This window comes from Cotesia glomerata, linkage group LG4 (assembly GCF_020080835.1).
Source record: "Cotesia glomerata isolate CgM1 linkage group LG4, MPM_Cglom_v2.3, whole genome shotgun sequence".
Classification (NCBI taxonomy): Eukaryota; Metazoa; Arthropoda; class Insecta; order Hymenoptera; family Braconidae; genus Cotesia; species Cotesia glomerata.
In genome coordinates, this window is record NC_058161.1 from 11,532,695 (window position 1) to 11,553,735 (window position 21,041).

The 21,041-nt window shown below is 34.3% G+C and overlaps 1 long non-coding RNA gene across 1 annotated transcript; it reads left to right on the plus strand.

The window, feature by feature from the left end:
- LOC123263812 lies at nt 1-20,439 on the plus strand. Its single transcript, XR_006509236.1, has 3 exons — nt 1-401; nt 6,970-6,974; nt 20,429-20,439. It is a non-coding gene; the product is annotated as an uncharacterized LOC123263812 (long non-coding RNA).
- The last annotated feature ends 602 nt before the right edge of the window (nt 20,440-21,041 follow it).

Below are 21,041 nucleotides of genomic sequence, written 5' to 3' on the forward strand. Positions count from 1 at the left end.
GACAATGAGAGATTAAAGAAATAAAAATGGACTGCATAGATAAAAAAAATTTGAGTGAGAGTCGAACATAAGTAATACTTTGCGCTTAAAGTGTGCAATACTTCTAAATTTTAAACTTCTATAATAATTCTTTAACTTACCTTTTCAACTTTGTTGATTAAAAATAAATTTTTTTTTTTTTTTTATGAAAAAACTTTTTACAATTTTATATGTTGAATTTGCCGGGACCATGAAAATATATCAAATTAATACAATTTAGTGAACCTTTATAATTAAGACAAATGTATAGAGCAGAGTTTAAGAACAAGTGACGTGGACTTAGTCTCACCGTCGCTCATATACCTGTGTTTATTGACGTCACGGTCACGTTTTCTTATCAGCCACTACAGCCTGGGATAGAAGTGAGTGTTTTAACGACATGTAGCGAGTTTCATATATATGTTCACCCTCGTTTTTTATATGGTGAACACTTTTACACGTATAATAGGCTTATCGAGTTGGAAAATAAGCAAGACAAAAGCTGTACAAAGTATTAGATGAGGAATCAACTAAAAATTAGTTACTTTATGAGTACTAAATCAAAACGTTCAACATATTATAAAATTCGTCGGAAATTAAAACTGTCTTATTTTTACTTATTTTTTTTTTGTTAAAATCTTAAGATAAAAACATTATGTTTCTGCTAGATAACGATTCTCTAATATTTGTATACTGCATTTATTTCCAATTTGTATATCATATAATTAATGAATCTAGGTCTGCATTTTATCTAGATCTCTTCTCGATTTTCATATCTTATTATATTACTTATTAATTGTAATTTTGTTTTTTGAACTGGATATGACTTGAAATTATTCGTTGTCGAGGCTCAAGTTCAGAACCCTTGAAATATACCATGTTTAAAATTTCCAATAGGATCCCATCAAAACCGACAAAAGCCACTTAGAAACCCATAAATTTTATTTGTTTCTAAGTGGCTTTTGTCGCTTTTGATAGGATCTTATTGGAGTTTTTTAACAGGGTACAGCACAAGCTTTAATCACTTCATTGATAGCATGAATTTGAATGATGAATAATCAGGCATAACTTTGTCCGAATCATGCACGATTACATACAGTCATGGAAAAAAGCCATTTAACAGCCAAAATGGAAATAGATTTCTTACAGTTCCTAAAAACTATTTTATTTTCACCCTAGAAACTCGTGGAGATATGGAAATTAAAAATTATTTTATAATCTCTCCTCTGCAGTTTAAGAAAATTCAATTTAGTTTTTGAGAAAGCTATTGTGTTCAAAAGTTATTTAAAAAAAAAAAAAAGTATGGAATTTTTAATTTTTGAACATTTTAAATTGCTGCCATTCCTAAACTAACAGATCGGTTTTGCTCATATTTAAACTTTTTAAACTTGACTTCGATGATCATCTAAAAAAAAGAAGAATCAATGTAAATTTATACACCGATAAAAAAATTGACTCAACTCAAGAACCAAACTCTTGAACCAAGAATTTCATTTTGAAGAAAAATATTTTCTTGAGTCAAGAGAATAAATTCTTGACTCAAGAAAATTTTCTTAGACCAAGAATAATTTCTTAGCTCAAGAATTTATTCTCTTGACTCAAGAATATCATTTTCTTCAAAATGGTATTCTTGGTTCAAAAGTTTGGCTCTTGAGTCAAGTCAATTTTTTTATCAGTGTAGCTCTCTATCTCAACACGTATTGAAGTAGTCCGTTTTGAAGAAATATTTCTAAATTACTCGTAACTTATACAATAATTACGGTACTCTAACTTTATCAGAGGTAATTTTTTTCGTTATCTACTTTTTAGAAGAATAAAGAATCGAAATAAAATTATTTTTAGGGTCTTTTCGGCCGTTTTGGGCAGAAAAATTGAATTATCTCCTTATGGGACCCCTTTAATTTTTTTTTTTTTAAATTTAGAAATATTAATAGCGACTAGTTTAACGTATGATTCAACCGATTTTGATATAGTTTGCATTATTTTTACGCACAAAACTCAAAAAATTTAACTACATCAAAAAACCGTTCTAACATGACTAAACTCACAAAAATTGCTCACACATTAATGAATGCTATGTCTTAATAAAGGTTATTAATACAAAAACAATATTTTATATGTGTACATTAATAAAAATAACTAAAGTATTTTTTGGACCAAATTACAGTTTGAAAGGTTTGGCAAATCCAAATGTACACGACTCATAATGCTCATTCGTTCGATAAATGAAAAAATTTGGAAAACGATTGACCCTAAAGGCCATCACTGCAACTTCCCGCTAATTCCATAATTAAACGCTCAAAATTTCACTTATTACGTTTTTAAGCTCTTCGAGCTCAAAAATATACTTTTCCTATCTCCGAGCTCAAAAGTCTGATAGCAGTTTGATATAACACTAATTTTTTAATTTTCAAACCGCAATAACTTTTTAATGAATGAACCGATTTTCACGCAATTGGTGGCATTCGACGCAGTTTTTGAAACGTCATGAAGAATCTTTAAGTTTGAATTGATAAAACTAGGAATCGAAGTAATTCCGAGAATACACTTTTTTCGGTTTTCTTTCGACAACGATAACTCACGAAAGAATCAACCGTTTTTGATCGGACCGACGGCGATCGACGTGGTTTCTTGCTGATGTTAAGAGCTGATCAGTTTTTAAAATTGATCAGTAAAGCCGTTTAAAAGTAATTCCAAAAAAACTGCATTTGAAAAAAAATTTTTTTTAGTTTTTTTTTGGTTTCTCGGAATCTACCTGCCTAAACCGGTTCAAAATCACAGGAAATCTAAGTTTGATGGAAGTCTTTAAAACGCCACTAGCTTGGTTTCAATCGGTCAAGCCGTTCAAAAGTTATAAGCAGTTTACATACGGCCACACACACATACATACAGACATACGGACATCATTGCGGAAACATTCGGGGAAGGTTCCTAGAATCTCAAAAAGATCGGAACCTACGAAACAGCGTTTCAAAGAGTTCCTTTAAACTTAGATTTACAGATTTCCTATTATTTTGAACCGATTTGGACCGGTAGATTCCGAGAAATCTCAAAAAAACTAAGAAAAATAATTTTTTTAAATGTGTTTTTTTTTTGAATAACTTTTAAACGGCTTGAACGATCAACTCCAAAAACTAATCAGCTCGTAACCTTGAAAAATCACGTCGATCGCCGCTAATCCGGTTAAAATCAGTTGATTTGTTCGAGAGATATCGTGAACGAAAGAAAACCAGAAAAAGGGTTTTTTTCGGAATTACTCCGAAATTCCTAGTTCGATCAATTTAAACTTAAAGATTCTTCATGAGGCTTAAAAAACTGCGTCGAATACCGTCAACCGCGTTAAAATCGGTTGATTCATTCAAAAGTTATTTCGGTTTGAAAATTCAAAAAATAGTATTCTATGAAACTTCTATCAAACTTTTGAGCTTGAAGAGTTCAATAGCATAAAAAAGCCATTTCTTTGAGCTCGGAGAGCTCAAAATAACACAAAAATTGTATTTTTGAGCTCGAAGAGCTCAAAAAAGTCATAAGTGCAATTTTAAGCGCTTAGGTATGGAATTAGCGGGTAGTTGCAGGGATGGCCTTCAGGGTCAACCATGTTGCTAATTTTTAACTTCCACTAAGAAAATCGAAGATTTTCGAAAAATCGGGGAGTTTTTGTTTTCACCCCGTTTTGCAAAAATCGAGGTTTTAACAGATCTCGACGTTTTGAAGCCCTAAGAAGCTTTTCTGACTATTTTTTCGATGATGTCCGTACGTCTGTATGTGTATGTGTGTGCGCACGCGCGCGCGCGCGCGCGCGTGTGTGTGTGTGTGTGTGTAAACCTCTTATAACTTTTGAACGGCTTGACCGATTTGATCACAGTTGGTGTCATTCGAAAGGTCTTCGCCAAACTTAGATTTCCTGTAAGTTTTTTTTTTTTTTATTTGTTTAAAGTCGCATAAACTACTAAGGTCATGAGCGACTACGGTAGGGGGTAAACTTTTGAGATTGGAACTCGTTTTATTTTTTGGGCTGAGCAGAATAATACACTTAAATATTGAAAATATTCATTGGTGTACGCCGGACTCGAACCCGGTCCAATGCTTTGGTAAGCAAGGGCCGGATCCGATAGGGCTACTGCGCGCCTATTTTATATACCTGTAAGTTGGAACCGATTCGGACCAGTTGATTTCGAGAAATCGCAAAAAAAGTGAAAAAAAAAGTTGTTTTTTTTTTTTTCATTTTTTTTAAATAGTCTATAGTCACGTAAGTACTACAAACACGCCTTTTTTATCGTACGACTTATTGGTTCATTTTTCTGCCTCATTTGCCCTCGGGCTTTTTTGTTGCAGATATTATTGCATGTGTCTTTTTGCAATCTTCCGAGATTGCTAAAATTCATCAAGATTGTCCTACGACAGGCTGGTTAATAAATTTTTTTAAATATCACGCATTGGCTTTGGGGTTATGGTTTTCTAATGTGACGTGAACTTAGGTGTTTTTCTCGTGGGTCAGTGATATTAGTCTGTAGTCATTGCTACCGTTGTACTACCACGTACTGGCTACTACACCTTCACAGTTAGCAAAGTACTGCTGTCATTCCATAGATGTCATCACAAACCTTATTCATGCATCTATACCTTGGTTTGTTTATTTAGGTTCTAAATTCCTATTTTTGGCTATGATTTGTGCTAGATGTAAGAGAGCTGTGATTAAATCGATTACTTGCAAAATCTGCAAACGTTCTTATCATCCTAGCTGTCATAAAGAGGTGTTAAAAATAAAACCACCAAATGACTGTTGTGTAAAATCGTCCCACACACCACTATCGCCGAGTGATTCACAATCTACAACCCACGACCCGATTGCTCGTTCCAGCATACTAAGACCTTCAAGTCTTACAAGTCTAAAACGTAAACAGTCATCTCAATCTAGCTGTAAATCATTGAATGTGTCACCAGGTACACCACCAGTCTCAGTTGAGGACTCTGTTTTTTTGTCACCAGCTGCTGCAAACTCTCCGTAAATGACTGAAACATCTTCAGAGAAACCAGACTGGTCAAGTCTAAATATGGATGAAAAATTGAATTTAATATTGGACATGTCATTCAAAAACAGTCAAAATATACAAATTGTCTTAGAAAATTTAAATAAACCCAACCAAGACATCAAAGACCTGTCCAGAAATATTGTAAAGAACATAAACAAAATCAGAAAATTATCGGAAGATTTAAGTGCCGTAAACAGAACATTAGTTGAAATTACCAAATCTCACGCAGAAGCTACAGAAGAAATAAAAAAAATAGCAAACGAAGTTATAATATTATAATATTGAAATCCAAAATGGAGTCGTTGATAGAAAAAAACAATCAAATTATTGATACTCATAAATCATCTCAGTTGTTGATATCCGGAGTACCAGATCAAGTCAAAAATGAATTAACATCAAGTCAAATAATTAATCAAATCTTCACTAAACTTGAAGTCGGAAATCTCACAAATGATGTTTTAAGTATTCGGGAATTCAAAAACAAGAAAAATTCAAACAGATCAGAAACTAAGCAATCATTGCATTCTTTTATCTTAAGTTTAAAATCCTCACAAGTATGTGACTATATCATAGATGTGAAGCGTCGTGCTAGAAAACTTCTGGCAGAAGATATTTTCACGATCAGCTCAGAAATCTCTTCAAGTGGACAAGTATTTATAAATGAGTTTCTCCATTCAGATACCTACAATCTTCTAAACAAAGTCAAGGCTAAAGCTAAAGAGCTAAAATTCAAATTTGTCTGGGTGTTTGAAGTTACCATCTATATCAAGAAAGACGATGACTCTTCGAAGATACCAATTCTTACGGAAGTTGACTTAAATAAACTTACAATAAAGTTACCTAGCCCATATTGCTGAACTTGAGCTTCTAGTAAACGAGTTAAAGCCACACATTATCTCTGTTGTTAAAACCTGGCTAAATCCAGATGTATTCATCTCTCTTAAAGATTACACTACCATACGACGATATAGAGGACTATTAAATTGCAATGGTCGTTACACAAGAGGTGGTGGAGTGGCTTATTTTATCCATAATTCTTTAAGGTCTAAAATACTCTATACCTCCGAGGTTAGAGACTTAAATCACCCAGAGTATATAATAATAGATGTTACTTTACCATGTAGATCTCACATTCTTCTATCATCGATCTATAGAAGGGCCCAAGGTGAAAATCTTGATGATTTCTTTGTCAAATTTAGTAAATACTACCCTCTTTATAAAAACATAGCGATAATGGGTGACCTAAATTGCAATCTCCTCAAATCTGATCAATCATCTGAAGTCATTCATTCTGGAAACTGCCCTTTTTTGTATACCTTATGGTCCCACCTATCACACAAACGAAGTGGACTCCTGGTTGGATGTAATCATTATTGACAGTCAAGATAAACTGGGCAATTATTCAAAGTCGCCGACGCCTTTCATTGGTAGTCATGACTATCTCTTTTGTGAATACAAATTGGAACCACCGGTAAAGTATACAAAGAGTGTTAGATTTCGTGACTTCAGAACTTATGATCGTATGGCATTAACACAAAATCTACATCAGAAACTAAATTTAACTGATCTTAACTGTGAGGACTTAGACCCAAATGAGCTTGTGCTTTACTTCTTGGATTCAGTCACAAACTGTCTGGATGACGCTGCACCATTCAAGGAAAAAACGCTAAATCGTCCTCATAGCCCATGGTTAACGAAAAATCTTAAAAAAGAATTTCGCGAGCGTGATGCTCTTTACAAGCGTGCGCGTCGTACTGGAGATCTAAATCTACTTGTGATCGATAAAAATACTAGAAAGAGTTTAAAAATTAAGCTAAATATTGCCAGAGACAACTACTTTAAAAATATAGTAGAAAATAAAATGCATCAATCTAATATTTGGGCTTGTCTAAAACGAATGAGAATCACAAAAACTAAGAAAATGTCACCGCTGGATTATTTCACTGCTGATGATTTAAACAATTACTATGCAAATATCCTTAGAAAACATCCTTCTTCCTCACAAGAATTTATTCATGATCTACCTTTACATGCTTTGAGAAAAGTAAATTGTATTTTTAATTGGTCGGAAGTAGATATAGTTGATATGACCATGCAACATAGATATCGTCATGGCGACCCCAGGAACCCAACACTGTCTCAAGATTCATTTTTGTATTATATGTTTATTTAATTTGTTTATTTAGTTAACTTTATTTAAGGTGTGTTTTATTATTTTTGTTATTCGTGTGACGCACCCGGCGACTTGGGTATGTTATGCCGGCTGAGCCGGCGCAGGAGGGCATTAAAGAGCCGAAATTTATTGTTTATTTATATCTTTTGTTATTGTTTTTTTTAATGGTTAACTAAAGACCATGTATATGTATGAACCTATATGAAATTTGGAATTTTGCCGATAAAATCCGACGAAGGAAAATTATTTTGCCCCGCGCATATCGTTTTTTTGGGCATAACGAGGATTGTTTATTACAATTATTGTTAAGTATGTATTATTTATGTTAAATTTTGGTATGCGCTAAATGTCCGCCAGGATAGGCTCGAATTTTGGAGAATCCAAAATCGTAAGAATTGGCCTGGAGAACGCCGTGTAAATTATTTTATTGCGCCGTAGGATGGCCGTAAAAACGCCAAAATTATTCTAAGTCCCGGGCAAAAATTAGTGAGGGAAATAATTTTGTGCAAAATTAATTATTGAAAATGAAATTTCGAAATTAAAAACTTAGAATTAATTGACGTTTTTCGAGCTTCCAAACCTGGCGATAGGTGTTTAAAACGATCCTTCCGTTTCGTTGCAAGTGACTTTTTGGAAAAATGATAAAGTCCCAAATTTGTCGCGGAAAAAGACATCCAGTACCACTGAGACGATTTTCCCTGTGGAGGCTATCCAGAAGGGAAAAACGCTAAGGAACTCAAGTTACCCAGAGTACGACTGTACCAAGGTAAGTGGAGCTCTTCTCTTCAGGGTATTACGGACTCCCCGTACTCCGACCTTCTGTCAGGGTGCGGCAGGTGATCATAGTCGAGTAGGAGGGATCGAGCTGGAGGCTATCCTCTCGATCCTTGGGGACGGCGATTAGGAGGTCGAGGAAGTTGGCTAGATACCTCGACTTCGGGGACCTGGGTGGCAGCACCGCGGGAGAAGGGAGTTGGAGACTATCCTCTCGTTTCTCCGGGGGAATCCCGAGTAGAAAATTAACCCACTAGCGCCGCGAACTGGAGAACGCGATTTTTTGGAAAACCCCGGACGGTCGGTAAAACAGAAAACGATCGCACAAAAAAGTAGACAAACAGGTTCCTGTTTTACCATCAGTCGGTAAACCGGGAAAATACCGGGAAGCTCGGATTTGGACGAATGAGTGTGTCTACTATTTTGTAAAGGTGATAGAAGGTTTTCCTTTCATCACGATGTGTAATTATTGTTACTAAATAAAAGATTTCTATTGTTTCTTCTATTACGTTTGTTATGGTTTGATTGGACAATCCCCTTTTTGACCCTGGACATCGGCGAGCTCTAAATTCGAGCCGGGGATTTATTGATACTGTCTAGTACGGTCTATTTTAGGATTTTTTTGGATCAAGCGAAACTGGACTCGGGTTAATTTAGTTCTGAGCAAGGCCTCGTGACGTTGTCAAAATAATTTGGCAACGCAAGTAAGCTCAAAGATTCGGGGACTAGGATGGACAGAAGAACGAACGAACGAGACTCTTGTAAGGGGGATAGGTGTTACGGCTCAAACAGGTCTTACGGCTGCACCTCCCCGCATGGGCCCCGCTGGTAACTGGTCGGGTTGTTATTATATTACCGATCAGGCCAACGCAGTCGTTGAATGGGTTGATACAGTTTACTAAGTACGAGAACAGATTGACATTAAAATCAACTCAATTCACATCTGTCCTATGATAGCGTAAATGCTTGAGGACAGGTGTTTTCCTTGCCGGCAAACTTGGCTGGGTATTTCCTATCTGTGGGTAGGACAATTATACGTGCGTTTATAGCTCTTTTGAGCCCAGGAAACGGCCTCTTCGGAGGTAGGCGAAAGCCTCACCATATATTCTTCGGGTTAATTTAGTTGCGTGTATAGCTCTTTTGAGCCCAGGAAACGGCCTCTTCGGAGGTAGGCGAAAGCCTCGCCATATATTCTTCGGGTTAATTTAGTTAATTTAGATAATAAAAGGGACTAAAATCCCTATTATCACCAATTTTACCCGTTACAACCAAAAGCCTCCAATTGACATTGCAGAAATCCAAAGGACAAAGTCCAGATGGTCTTAATTTAAAGTGGTTAAAAGATCACTTACCACAAATATCCATCATCCTCACGACTATTTTAATTGTTCACTGGACTCAAATATATTTCCGGATGTTTGGAAATCGGTGTTCATCGTTCCACTAAATAAGATAAATCCACCAAAGTCTATGTCAGATACACGACCGATAGCAAACCTTTCTCATCTTGCTAAAGTCTTTGAACGCATTGTTGCCAACCAATTGGTAAATTATCTTGAAACAAACAATTTACTAGATGATCATCAGTCAGGTTTCAAGAAACACCAGAGCACTCAAGCAGCATTATTACTATTAACTGATGAAATTCGGAAAGCCATAGATAGAGATGTTCTAACATATCTTCTATTATTTGACTTCTCAAAGGCTTTTGATTATGTGGATCCAAAAGTCCTATTTACTACGATGTATGAGATGAGTTTTTCGATAGAAGTCATTTTTTGGTTTCAATCTTATCTCACATTTAGATCTCAAGCTGTCTTGGAATCTGATTGCAATCTTTCAAATTTCATCAGCACTACTTCGGTTGTTCCACAAGGATCTATTCTAAGTCCTATCCTCTTCCTGATTGTTATAAATGGAGCGTCAAAGCGGCTCAGGTTCTCGAAGCATGGTCTTTTTGCTGACGACAAGTATGCATACCTTCATTTCAAACTTTTTCAACTAAAAGAAGCAACATATAAGCTAGAATCAGATGCACAAGCTGTTGCAGATTGGGCGAAAGAAAATAATGTCGAAATAAGTTTTAAAAAGACTAAAGTTATGATACTAGGTAGCAACAGAAAATTAAAATTATTAGAAAATTGTGATCTACCCCAACTCATCATTGATGGAAATATTATCCCATATGTAACATCAACCAAACTTCTAGGCATTCATTTGTCAAACAACCTCTCTTGGGATGTACATGTTGCACATGTTGCTCGAAAAGTTTATGCATCATTGAATAGTTTGAAGTACAAGAAAAATATTCTTCCAACTACCACTCGAAAGCTTCTAGTGACTAGTACCATCTTACCCATCATTGATTATTGTGCTCTTGTATTGCTTGATTCATCAAAGAGACTAGATTATAAACTGCAACGGATGGTAAATAATGCAATCAGATTTATCTTCAACTTGAAACGTGATGAGCATATAAAACCTCACAGACGCTCTTTAAACTGGCTTAGTGTCAAACTCAAAATAATTTACTATCTAGCCTGTTTCCTTTATAAATTACTAAGTTCAGGTGAACCGAAGTTCTTAAGAAACATGTTTATTGAAGAAGAAGCTGTTAGAAGAAGAAGCTATTAGACGGTCAGATAGATTAGCTGCAAAATACAACAATATTACCTTCAAGATGCCAAACTTCGCTACCACTACCTATGAACACTCATTTATATCATCTATACGACTTTGGCGAGATCTACCACCAGACCTCATCAACATAACAACTCTAAAATCTTTTAAATCTAAAGCTTTTGATTTCTTCATAAATCTTGACTTCGAAAATCAGTAAACTTACATAAAATAGAAATCAAAATTCTTCTACAGTCTCAAATTTCTTTTTTTTTTCTTTCTCTTTTTTTTTTTTTTTTTCTTTAAACATTAAATTCAATTTTAAACTTTAACTTAATTTGTAAATATTTGGATAAGTGTTAAATAAGTATTTATTATTTCTGTACAATATTTGTGATAAATTACTGGCTATTGTGAATTATACGTGAACTTATATCTAAATTAAACAATTAAATTGTATTAAGTTTGCCATTTGGCTTCTGCCTTGGCATTAAAACTAAATAAATAAAATAAAATATCTCTGAATTGGCTAAACCGATCGACTTAAAAAACTAATCAGCTCTTAACCTTGAAAACCCGCATCGATCGCCACCAAAAGCGTCAGAATCGGTTGATGCGTTCGTGAGATATCGTTGTCGAAAAAAATCTAAAAAAGTGTTTTTTTGTAATAACTCCGAAATTTTTCATCAGATCAATTTTTTTGTTGAGAATTATTTATAGAACTTAAAAAACTACATCGATTGCCACTAATCGCGTGCAAATAGGTCAATTCATTCAAAAGTTATAGCAGTTTAAAAATTAAAAAAAAAAATCGTGTTTCATCGAACTGTGTTAAGATTTTTGAATTCGAAGAGCTCAAAATCATAGGAAAGCTATCTCTTTGAGCTCGGAGAGCTCAAAATAACACATAAACTGTATTTTTGAGCTCAAAAACATCACAAATGCAATTTTAAGCGCTTAGGTACGAAATGAGCGGGAAGTTGCAAGGATGGCCTTCAGGGTCAACCGTTTTCCTAATTTTTTTTTTATTATGAATATTGGGTTAATAAATTAGAAAGAACAAAAAAATCCAATGAAGGTAATGATTTTTTAATAAAAGTAATAGTTGTATGTATTCAACTTTATCATGTGTAATTATAATTTTTGTATAAATTAAACATTATCATGCACAATCATACAAAAATCTATGCTTATTCATACGATTCTATGTATAATCGGGCTTGGCCAAAAAGTATGAATCAGGTATGATTATAAACAGCCATTCTTAGTTATGTCAATTCACGCTTGCCCTTAAATTTTAATCTATGTTATTATTTCTGACATTTATAGAATACTAGCTGTATATATACTCGCCCGCTCCACTAGGCACTTAATAGAATTGTATTTTGAGATCTAGACTTGAAATTCAATTGGAGTATTGTTTTGACTTGCACAGATTCCAAACTCTATCGGATTGGCCTGTACTTTTTATCCATGTCATCATTCTAGCTAATATTCATTGTAATTTTCAATGTACAATCACTATAACATTCCCGTAGCTTTCTCCAAAAATGAATATTAATTGACACGAAGAAAAAAATTTGAAATGAGCATTGAAAGTTTCAGTTAAAGTAATTGCAGGTCTCATAAGTAAAATTAAAATCTGTCTAGCTTAAAGTGTGACGAATTTTGCCGTTGATTAAAATTTTTCCCGTTACACTAAATTTTCATAGAAAATTATTTGTACATCCAGTATTATATTACAATCACTTTTATGTATTTTCATTTGTAAAATACAATTAAGAATGTCTTATAACTAAATGGTATCAAATGGATTATTCAGATTGGACTTTTATTTCAAGTCCAATATTATGTATCTGGATGTACTCAGATGTAGCTATAGGCCTGTATAGGAATATCCGATATAAAAATAAGAGTATTTTAATGTATTTTTATCTGTAAATAACAATTAGAACTTCCTTAAAGCTATATGAGATCGAATAGACTATCCATACCAAATTTTTATTCCAGGTTTAATGTTACATATTTGAATACATCTAGGTGTAGCTGTGGGCCTCTACAAGAACATTCCATACAGTAATACAGATAATTCTATATATTTTTATCTGCAAATAACTATTGAAAGGACTTCAGAGCTCTATAAGAAACGTTTTTTTTTTTCACGGTTATTTTTTATCATATCCACATCACTTTCTTCAGTGCCAGAAACTAGTTTCGAAACTGGAGGAAATTTGGTACGCTGACTATCTATAGTCTGTTGAAGTTTTTCTTCAGTTTCTGAAAAACAAGACAGGGACAAAAACTGATTAAAAACTATTTCTTCTTTAGAGTTTTTTTTAAAGAAACAAAAAATAATCAATAGATATCTGATAATTTACATTTTGGCAGAAAGACAAATTTTGGCAGAAGATAAATTTTCTCCGCTCAAAAAACGATAGAAGAAAAAAAATGTTATTGCAATCCCAAAAAAAAAATTTAGAGAAAAATTAAACATACAACAGCTGATTTTTTTTTTAAAAGTTCGTGCAAGTTTATTTCTGGCAAGGAATAAAAAATTTTAAACGATAAAAATAAAAGATTTCTGAAATTATTCCTTAATATTTTGTAAAAGTATTCAATCATTATAGTTATTTTTTCTTTCTCATCTATAGAAATTTTTCAAAAAGATAACTTAACCAGCAATGAGAATTACATTAAACAAATTTGATTACTATTTGGGCTAAACCGAATGTTCAATAAAAACTATAATATAAAAATTAATCTAATTTATGTCAATTGAAAAAGAATTTATACGAAAAGTTTAATAAATCCAAAAATGCACGACTCATAATGCTAATATCTTTGTAAAAAACAAGCATAGGAAAACAGATAAAAAGAAAATTCTCATAAATAGTTGTTTGATTGTTTTTAATTATTTTAACTTTAAATATTTTGAGGTGACAGAAGTAATCTCCATTGAATTATTTATAAAATGTTTTAATTATTTTAATTTGGAAAAATCCCGAAAGTATAATTATTAAAATAGTTGTGAGACAAAGGCAAAAAAATTTTGAAACGTAGAGCACAATCTCTGATGTTACGCATTGTGAGTCGTGCTATATCAATATTCATATACAGAATTTTCAAAAGAATAGAATACCTTTTAATCCTGTAATCAGTAAGGGTTTTCACTTAAATTGTTAGGAACATTTTAGCAGAAAGAAAGTATGAATTTTAATCACGCAAAAAAGTCAAAATTTTTCATTTTCATAGTAAAAAATTACAAATTATTATTATTTTAGATATATACGTAAATAGAACCGGACTATAAAAATTGATTGTTTTTGCCTACATGAAATCATGCATACATGTTAATTTTTTAAATATTATAATTTTATTAAAGCATTGTTAATTACGCTAGCTACGGAATAATAATTTTATAATGAAACCTAATGGACTCTGATATTATAATCGATACATCAAATAAAATACTTTCCAATCCCAGAACTACTTCAGTTTTCTAATAGCAGTTTATTGAAAAAATCCTATAGAAAATTAGGATCACATTCTTTAGCGCAAAGATGCAGCCAGGGTATGTTTGAATGGTAGAGTAACGGATTTAAAACTACTAGGTCATTTACGAAAATAAAACGTGATGTTGATAATAGATTATTATTGATTAATCATAAATCATAAATGTATAATAATTCTTCTAGGAAGTATCTTTGAATTTTTTATAGGAAAGCCTCTCAATATAGTAATATTTTTAAAACTTTGTTAATTATCATACACCAAAAACAAAGTGTAAATTTTTTAATAAAAGCTTATAGATTATAATATAGTAGTTGGTACTCCATACAGAATATCTTACGATTCCATAATCTGTTAAGGTTCCATACAAACAATTATTGAAAATATTTTATGCAAAAAAAAAAAAACAATAAAATTAGCAGCGCCAAAAAGTAAGCTGTTCTTATTTTCTCAAAATAAAATTTACGAATTCAAATTTATTGGGACACTAACGCAAATAAAATAAATAATTAAAGTTAATTATTGTTAATAACGAACTAATAAATAGATATTCTTGCTATAAAAAAATTTATATCTACAGGTTTTAGGAAGTCTAAATTTAATTATATTTTTTAAATTTTGTTAATTATCATTCGCCAGTAACAAAACAAACATTTTTTATTGAAACCTAATGGATTCTAATGTTATAAGTGGCATTCCGTACGAAAGATCTTAAAATTCCATAACAAATTTACGAATTTAATTCTACTGTATAAACTACGTCTAATTTTAAAACAATTGTTGATTAAAACGTTATGACTTCATCAACATCTAACTGTTTTACATGGTCTTGTTCAGTTATAATTAATAAAAAATCGCAACTCTCATTGTATTTTACATCTATGCTTCCGCCAAAAAAAGCATTGTAGAGCAAAGGGTTAAATATTCCGGTGACAAGTTAATTTACTTTCACCTAAATACACAATTATTGAAGCAAGATACTAACGTTATCACAGAGAAAAAAAAATTTACTTTTGCGATGGTACAAGTTTTAAGGAGCAACAAACTAAAATGTTTCAAGATAAAACAATTTCGGTATACATAAAGAAATATTAATTGTGATCCCAAAAAAAAAGTACAGAAAAAAATTAAACTAATATAGCAGTTGATAAGTTGTTTGACTTCAAATTTAAGCTCTTTACAAATCTCATGGATGTTTATTTCTAACAAAAAAGATAAAAAATGTTGAACGATAAACTTAAATAAAAAATTTTCCATAAATTTCATAAATAGCGATAATTGGTGTTTCGAAAAATTTTGATTTATTAATTATAGACAGACTGAGTAAAATTTAATTTAGGAAGTTTTAATTATTAATTATCATGAGTCAGTAAAAAAAGAAAAATTTTTTATTGGAACCAATGGATTCTAATGTTGTAATTGGCGCTCCATACAGAATATCTTTCAATCACGTTCATGAACTACAAAGGGTTTTTATATTGATAATCAGACATATTCTTAAAAAAAAATAGTGTAGAATTTAAGAGTGTAATAAATAGGAATTTTTCGATTCTTGAGGAGAAAAAAACATTTATTTTTTAGTTATTAAAGACACAAACCAAAATAAAAACCATAGTCAGTCTCAGCAGGCCATCATACATGACATTCCACAGAAGTGGACCCAGAACGGAACCCTGGGGTACACCTCCGGTAATATCATACACTTTTGGACCATTCTTCGTGTCGTATCTCAGGATTCTGTCTGTGAAGTAGCTAGCCACTATCCTACGTAGGTATCCTGGTACGTTTTTCTCTTCCAGGGCTTGCATAATGCAGTCCCAGTTGGCGGAGTTGAAGGCATTTTTGATATCCAAAGTGGCCACCAGGCAGTACTTCTTCGCTCCACCCTTCCATCTGATCCCTTCGATTGCCTCCTTGGCCGTTGCAACAACCAGATTTATTGCGTCCAGGGTTGATCGTCCTTTCCGAAAACCATACTGGTTGTCTGCCAGGAGTGGATCGACAACTGCTTCTATTCTTTGGTGGATTATATGCTCAAATATCTTACCTGCCGTGTCTAACATACAAAGTGGTCGATAAGATGACGGTTCTTCTGGTGGCTTTTTCCCTTTTGGAAGTAGTACTAGTCGTTGCTGATTCCACTTCCGAGGGAAAATCCCTTTCTTGAGGCATATGTCGTAGACGTCCAGGAACAATGATAGCACTGCTTTTATAGTTGTTTTTAAAGCAATATTGGGGACCCCGTCCAATCCCGGCGCTTTATTGTTCCCTACACGATTACAAGCCTCCATCAGTTCTTCCTCCGTGACAGATGGAATGTCATCCATTTCATTCTGCGCTAATAGGTAGTTAAACTCGCTTTGTTCGGGGAACAACGCGTTTACGATCTTCTGTAGGAGTTGAGGACACGTGGGTGATGGCATTAGCTGGTTTTTAAGATGGGTCATGACCACCTTATATGGCCTACCCCACAGATCTCTGTCCACCTCGTTGATGAGCTCCTTCCAGCATTTTCTTTTGCTATCTTTGATGGCTTTGTTCAGGGATCAACGGGCTTTTTTGTACTCTGCGACCAGCTCCGCAGAGTTAGGTCGTCGGTAGCCACGCTGAGATATTCTTCTCTTCTGATGACACTCTTTACGAAGGGCGCTGATGTGGTCGTTCCACTAGTGAACGGAATGTCTTGTGTTCATGCCACGTCTACGAGACATACTGGCGTCACAAGCCTGGGTCACTCTTTTCATCAGGTCCTTGGTCTTCTCTTCTGCGCAGCCCGCGATAATCTGGTCACTATTGAGAGCTACTAACAATGCACTTGGGTCAAGAGTTTTTACCTTCCAACCAATGGTGTTAAGTTGCTTTTTAGGTCTTCTCGGGCTCGGGACGTTTGATATTTCCCAGAGAATCGCGTTGTGGTCGCCGGCTGTGTAGATATCCATCACCTTCCAGTTGATATTACCTCTGGTGAGGCTGTTACTGACGAAAGTGAGATCTACAATAGAACTTGCGTCTCCTTTGGTGTAGGTTAGTGTATCACCACTGTTGAGCAGTACTGCATCTAATGTAGAAAAGGCTTCTAGTAGTTCCTTTCCTCGCGCGTTTGTATGCTTGCTGCCCCAGTCTACTGCCCAGGCGTTGAAGTCCCCGGCTATTGCCACTGGGTGGTAATGCTTCGCGTCCTGGGCAAGTCGATCCAGAAATGCGGTGAATTCGACAGTAGAGAGGCTAGGTGGTGCGTAACAGCTATAGAAGCGGATGCCCTCTACTGATACTGCTACAAAGCCGGCATTGCTGTTGTCAACTGCATTTTGGAAAGGGGGCTTTCCACATGACCAGATGACAGCTTTGAATGTGCTGTCAGATTCTCAGGGTTGGGTACTCAGGTGTTTATATTAGGGATGGTAAAATCGATTCCGATTCTACCCGAGAATCGATTCTGTGGTCAAAAAACTCGATTATTTAGACTCGATTCCCAGTTATCAGAATCGATTCTTAGTGATCGAGTCTATAATTTATTTTAATGCCGGAGTAATAACACTATAGCATCAACACACTGATAGAAGGATTTGTTTCTAGTTAAAAAGATTTGTTAATATTTAACAAATCATTTATTAGAAGCCATTTGTTAGTCCTTAACAAATATTTCTTAGTATTTAAAAATATTTATTAATATTTAATAAATGAATATCAGATTTATTAAATACAAACAAATCATTTTAAATACTGAGAAATATTTGTTTAATATTAAAAAGTGGTCTCTAATAAATGATTTGTTAACTACTAACAAATATTATTTAATACAAATAAATCCTTCTATTAGTGTATATTAAATAAAAAATGGCCCAAAGTAATTTTATGTTTGATTATGAAAATATTTTAAATTTAGCGCTAACTGTGCGTTCGCATTCAATCGGATTTCGTTCAATTCAAATATTTGAGAAAATTTTTATTTTCATTTATATATGATTTTAATATGGTATTGAAATCTTGTCTGTATATGTGAAATTTTGAAAAAAGAAATTAAGTCATCGAAAACTCTTGTGGTTACCTGCGAAAATAATCTTACAGATCATCAACCATCTTCAGGTAGTAATGATCTGTGGGATTTTTTAGACGACGCTGAGCAACACAACATTCAAGTCGCTGACAGTGATGAAGCAGGCGGTCTGCCTATCGAACTTATGCAGTTTATTAATCGGTCTACAGTAGACTGGAAAAATAATCCTAACCTGATTGCAACTTGGAAATCGCTCGAATCTGATTACCCCTATTTGTTGACTGTAGCTATAAAATACTTGTGTTGTTGCAACATCAACACCATGTTGTAACGTCCACGTTTTCAAAAATTATAAAAATATCTATAACTAATTTATTTGTCCCCGGCTCGAAATTTGCTCGCCGGAGTCCAGGGTCATAAACGGGGATTACATTATCAATAACAAAATATAACAAAACACTTTATTTTAAATAAATCAAAGAAAAAGGAAAACCTCTTTATTGGCCTGATCATGTTAATAAACGATATAAACAATATAAACAAATTAAACAATATAAACAATATATTAGAATACTCTTTTCACACATACTCGCGGTTCAAAATCACGAACTAACTGTCAAGAGCTGGTTCCGAAAGCGCTATTTCAGCGCTTGCGTCAATCGCTGCTTGTTGGACATGTAGCCCGTTTCCACTCTTGTTTGTTTCCTGTAAATTACTCATACTTTTTTGATTTACCAGCGCATCGTACGGAGTGGAGCGGGTTGTCATAACTAGGAACGGGTGTACCCTCGGAGATAGTACTCCTACCCCAGTTCCCTGAGGCCTAGTCGACACTTATCCAGTCCCGGATATGACCCAAATTTTACTTTTTGTATTTGAGTATTTTAGTTTATTTTTTGTTAATTACTTAAAAATTAATAGAAACAATTATTGTTATTAGTGCGGCGATTATTATTTAATTATTGTATTTATTTAGTTAATAATTTTATATTATTGTTACTGAAGGTATGATTAAAATTAAGAAATTAAGCGTGTGAGAAATTATTACGAAGCCGAGCGAATTAATTGTAAAAGAAATTAAAAGACTGGGAAAATTATTCTAAGTTCCGAACAAGATTTAGTATGGGAAAGCGATGAATGGATATAAAATGAAAGAAATGACGATTATTATTTTGTAAGAAATAATTTAGGTAAGCGAAGATTTTATAAGTCCCGAGGACAATTTAGTATGGAAAATCAACGAATGGATATATAATGAAAGAAATTGCGATTAAAATAATAAAGAATTGTGAATTTGACGAAACGAATGGATAGAGAATGAATGAAATTACGATTAAAATAATAAAGAATTGAGTTTCGAAAATAAAAACTTAGAATTTGGCGAGACGAATGGATAGAAAATGAAGGAAATTACGATTAAAATAATAAATAATTATTTTTGAATGCTAGTTCGAGGGCACCGGACAGGTGTCTAAAACGACCCTTCCGGTTCGTTACAAGAGAGTTGGGGGAAAAATGATAAACGCCAAAATTTGGCTCGATAAAGCAAGCAGTTCTTTCTCGGGAGAATTACTCGGGCGAATACTCTTCACCAAGTAATTCCAGAGGATGATACTCTACCTGGAGTCTGACCAAGGCCCAGATAAGTATCATGATCCGACCGGATGAAAGTGCTTCTCCCCGTGCCGAAGCCTTCAGCTGAGGTACGGTAGGTGATCATAAGCCGTGTAGGTGGGGGCGAAGAGGACACTCTCCATTCGCTCTCGGGGTAGAGGTTTAGGCCCAGGGGTGACGGCTAGTTTCCTGGGGAAGCGGGGAACCAGCTCTTGACAGTTAGTTCGCGATTTTGAACCGCGAGTATGTGTGAAAAGAGTGTTCTAATATATTGTTTATATTGTTTAATTTGTTTATATTGTTTATATCGTTTATTAACATGATCAGGCCAATAAAGAGGTTTTCCTTTTTCTTTGATTTATTTAAAATAAAGTGTTTTGTTATATTTTGTTATTGATAATGTAATCCCCGTTTATGACCCTGGACTCCGGCGAGCAAATTTCGAGCCGGGGACAAATAAATTATTTATTTTTATAATTTTTGAAAACGTGGACGGACTAGACTCGCTCGGAGCGGTGAAGATTCCGATCTCTAGCACTCACTGCGTACTCCCTGATCAAGGCCCGAGGTGGCTGGCTCCTGATCTACTGCTGTAACTTACACCTCGGCAGAGCAAGCTCACATCAGCCGTGGCCTGCGTCGTCGGAAACTACGACATAGGTTCCGGACACTCCCAGTGGGTTACAACAGAGAACGATCTTCTTCTTGCTAGGTCAGTTAGTGTGACCAACCCATTAAGGGGAGTTTTGTCCACGGGAGCGTATTTTATTTAGCTCCTACCCTCTGTACCTTGTCAACTAAGAGACTCAGTGTCATCCAAGGACAGCGAGCGTTCTCCCATCCGCTCGGGGAGACGCGCCCGGTAGCAGTATCTCTTCTGCCCCGAGTGTGTGTGTGTGTGTGTGTGTGTGTGTGTGTGTGTGTGTGTGTGTAAAACTCTTATAACTTTTGAACGGCTTGACCGATTTGATCGCAGTTGGTGTCATTCGAAAGGTCTTCGCCAAACTTAGATTGTTTTTTTTTTTCATTTTTTGAAAATATCTCCGAATTGACTGAACCGATCGACTTCAAAAACTAATCAGCTCTTAACCTTGAGAACCTGCATCGATCGCCACCAAAAGCGTCAGAATCGGTTGTTGCGTTCATGAGATATCATTGTCGAAAAAAATCGAAAAAAGTGTTTTTTGTAATAACTCCGAAATTTTTTATCAGATCAATTTTTTTCCTAATTTTTTTCCTTTATTCTTATGACACTATGATCGAATTTACTTCTAACGTTGATGAGCCAAGTACTTCACGAATT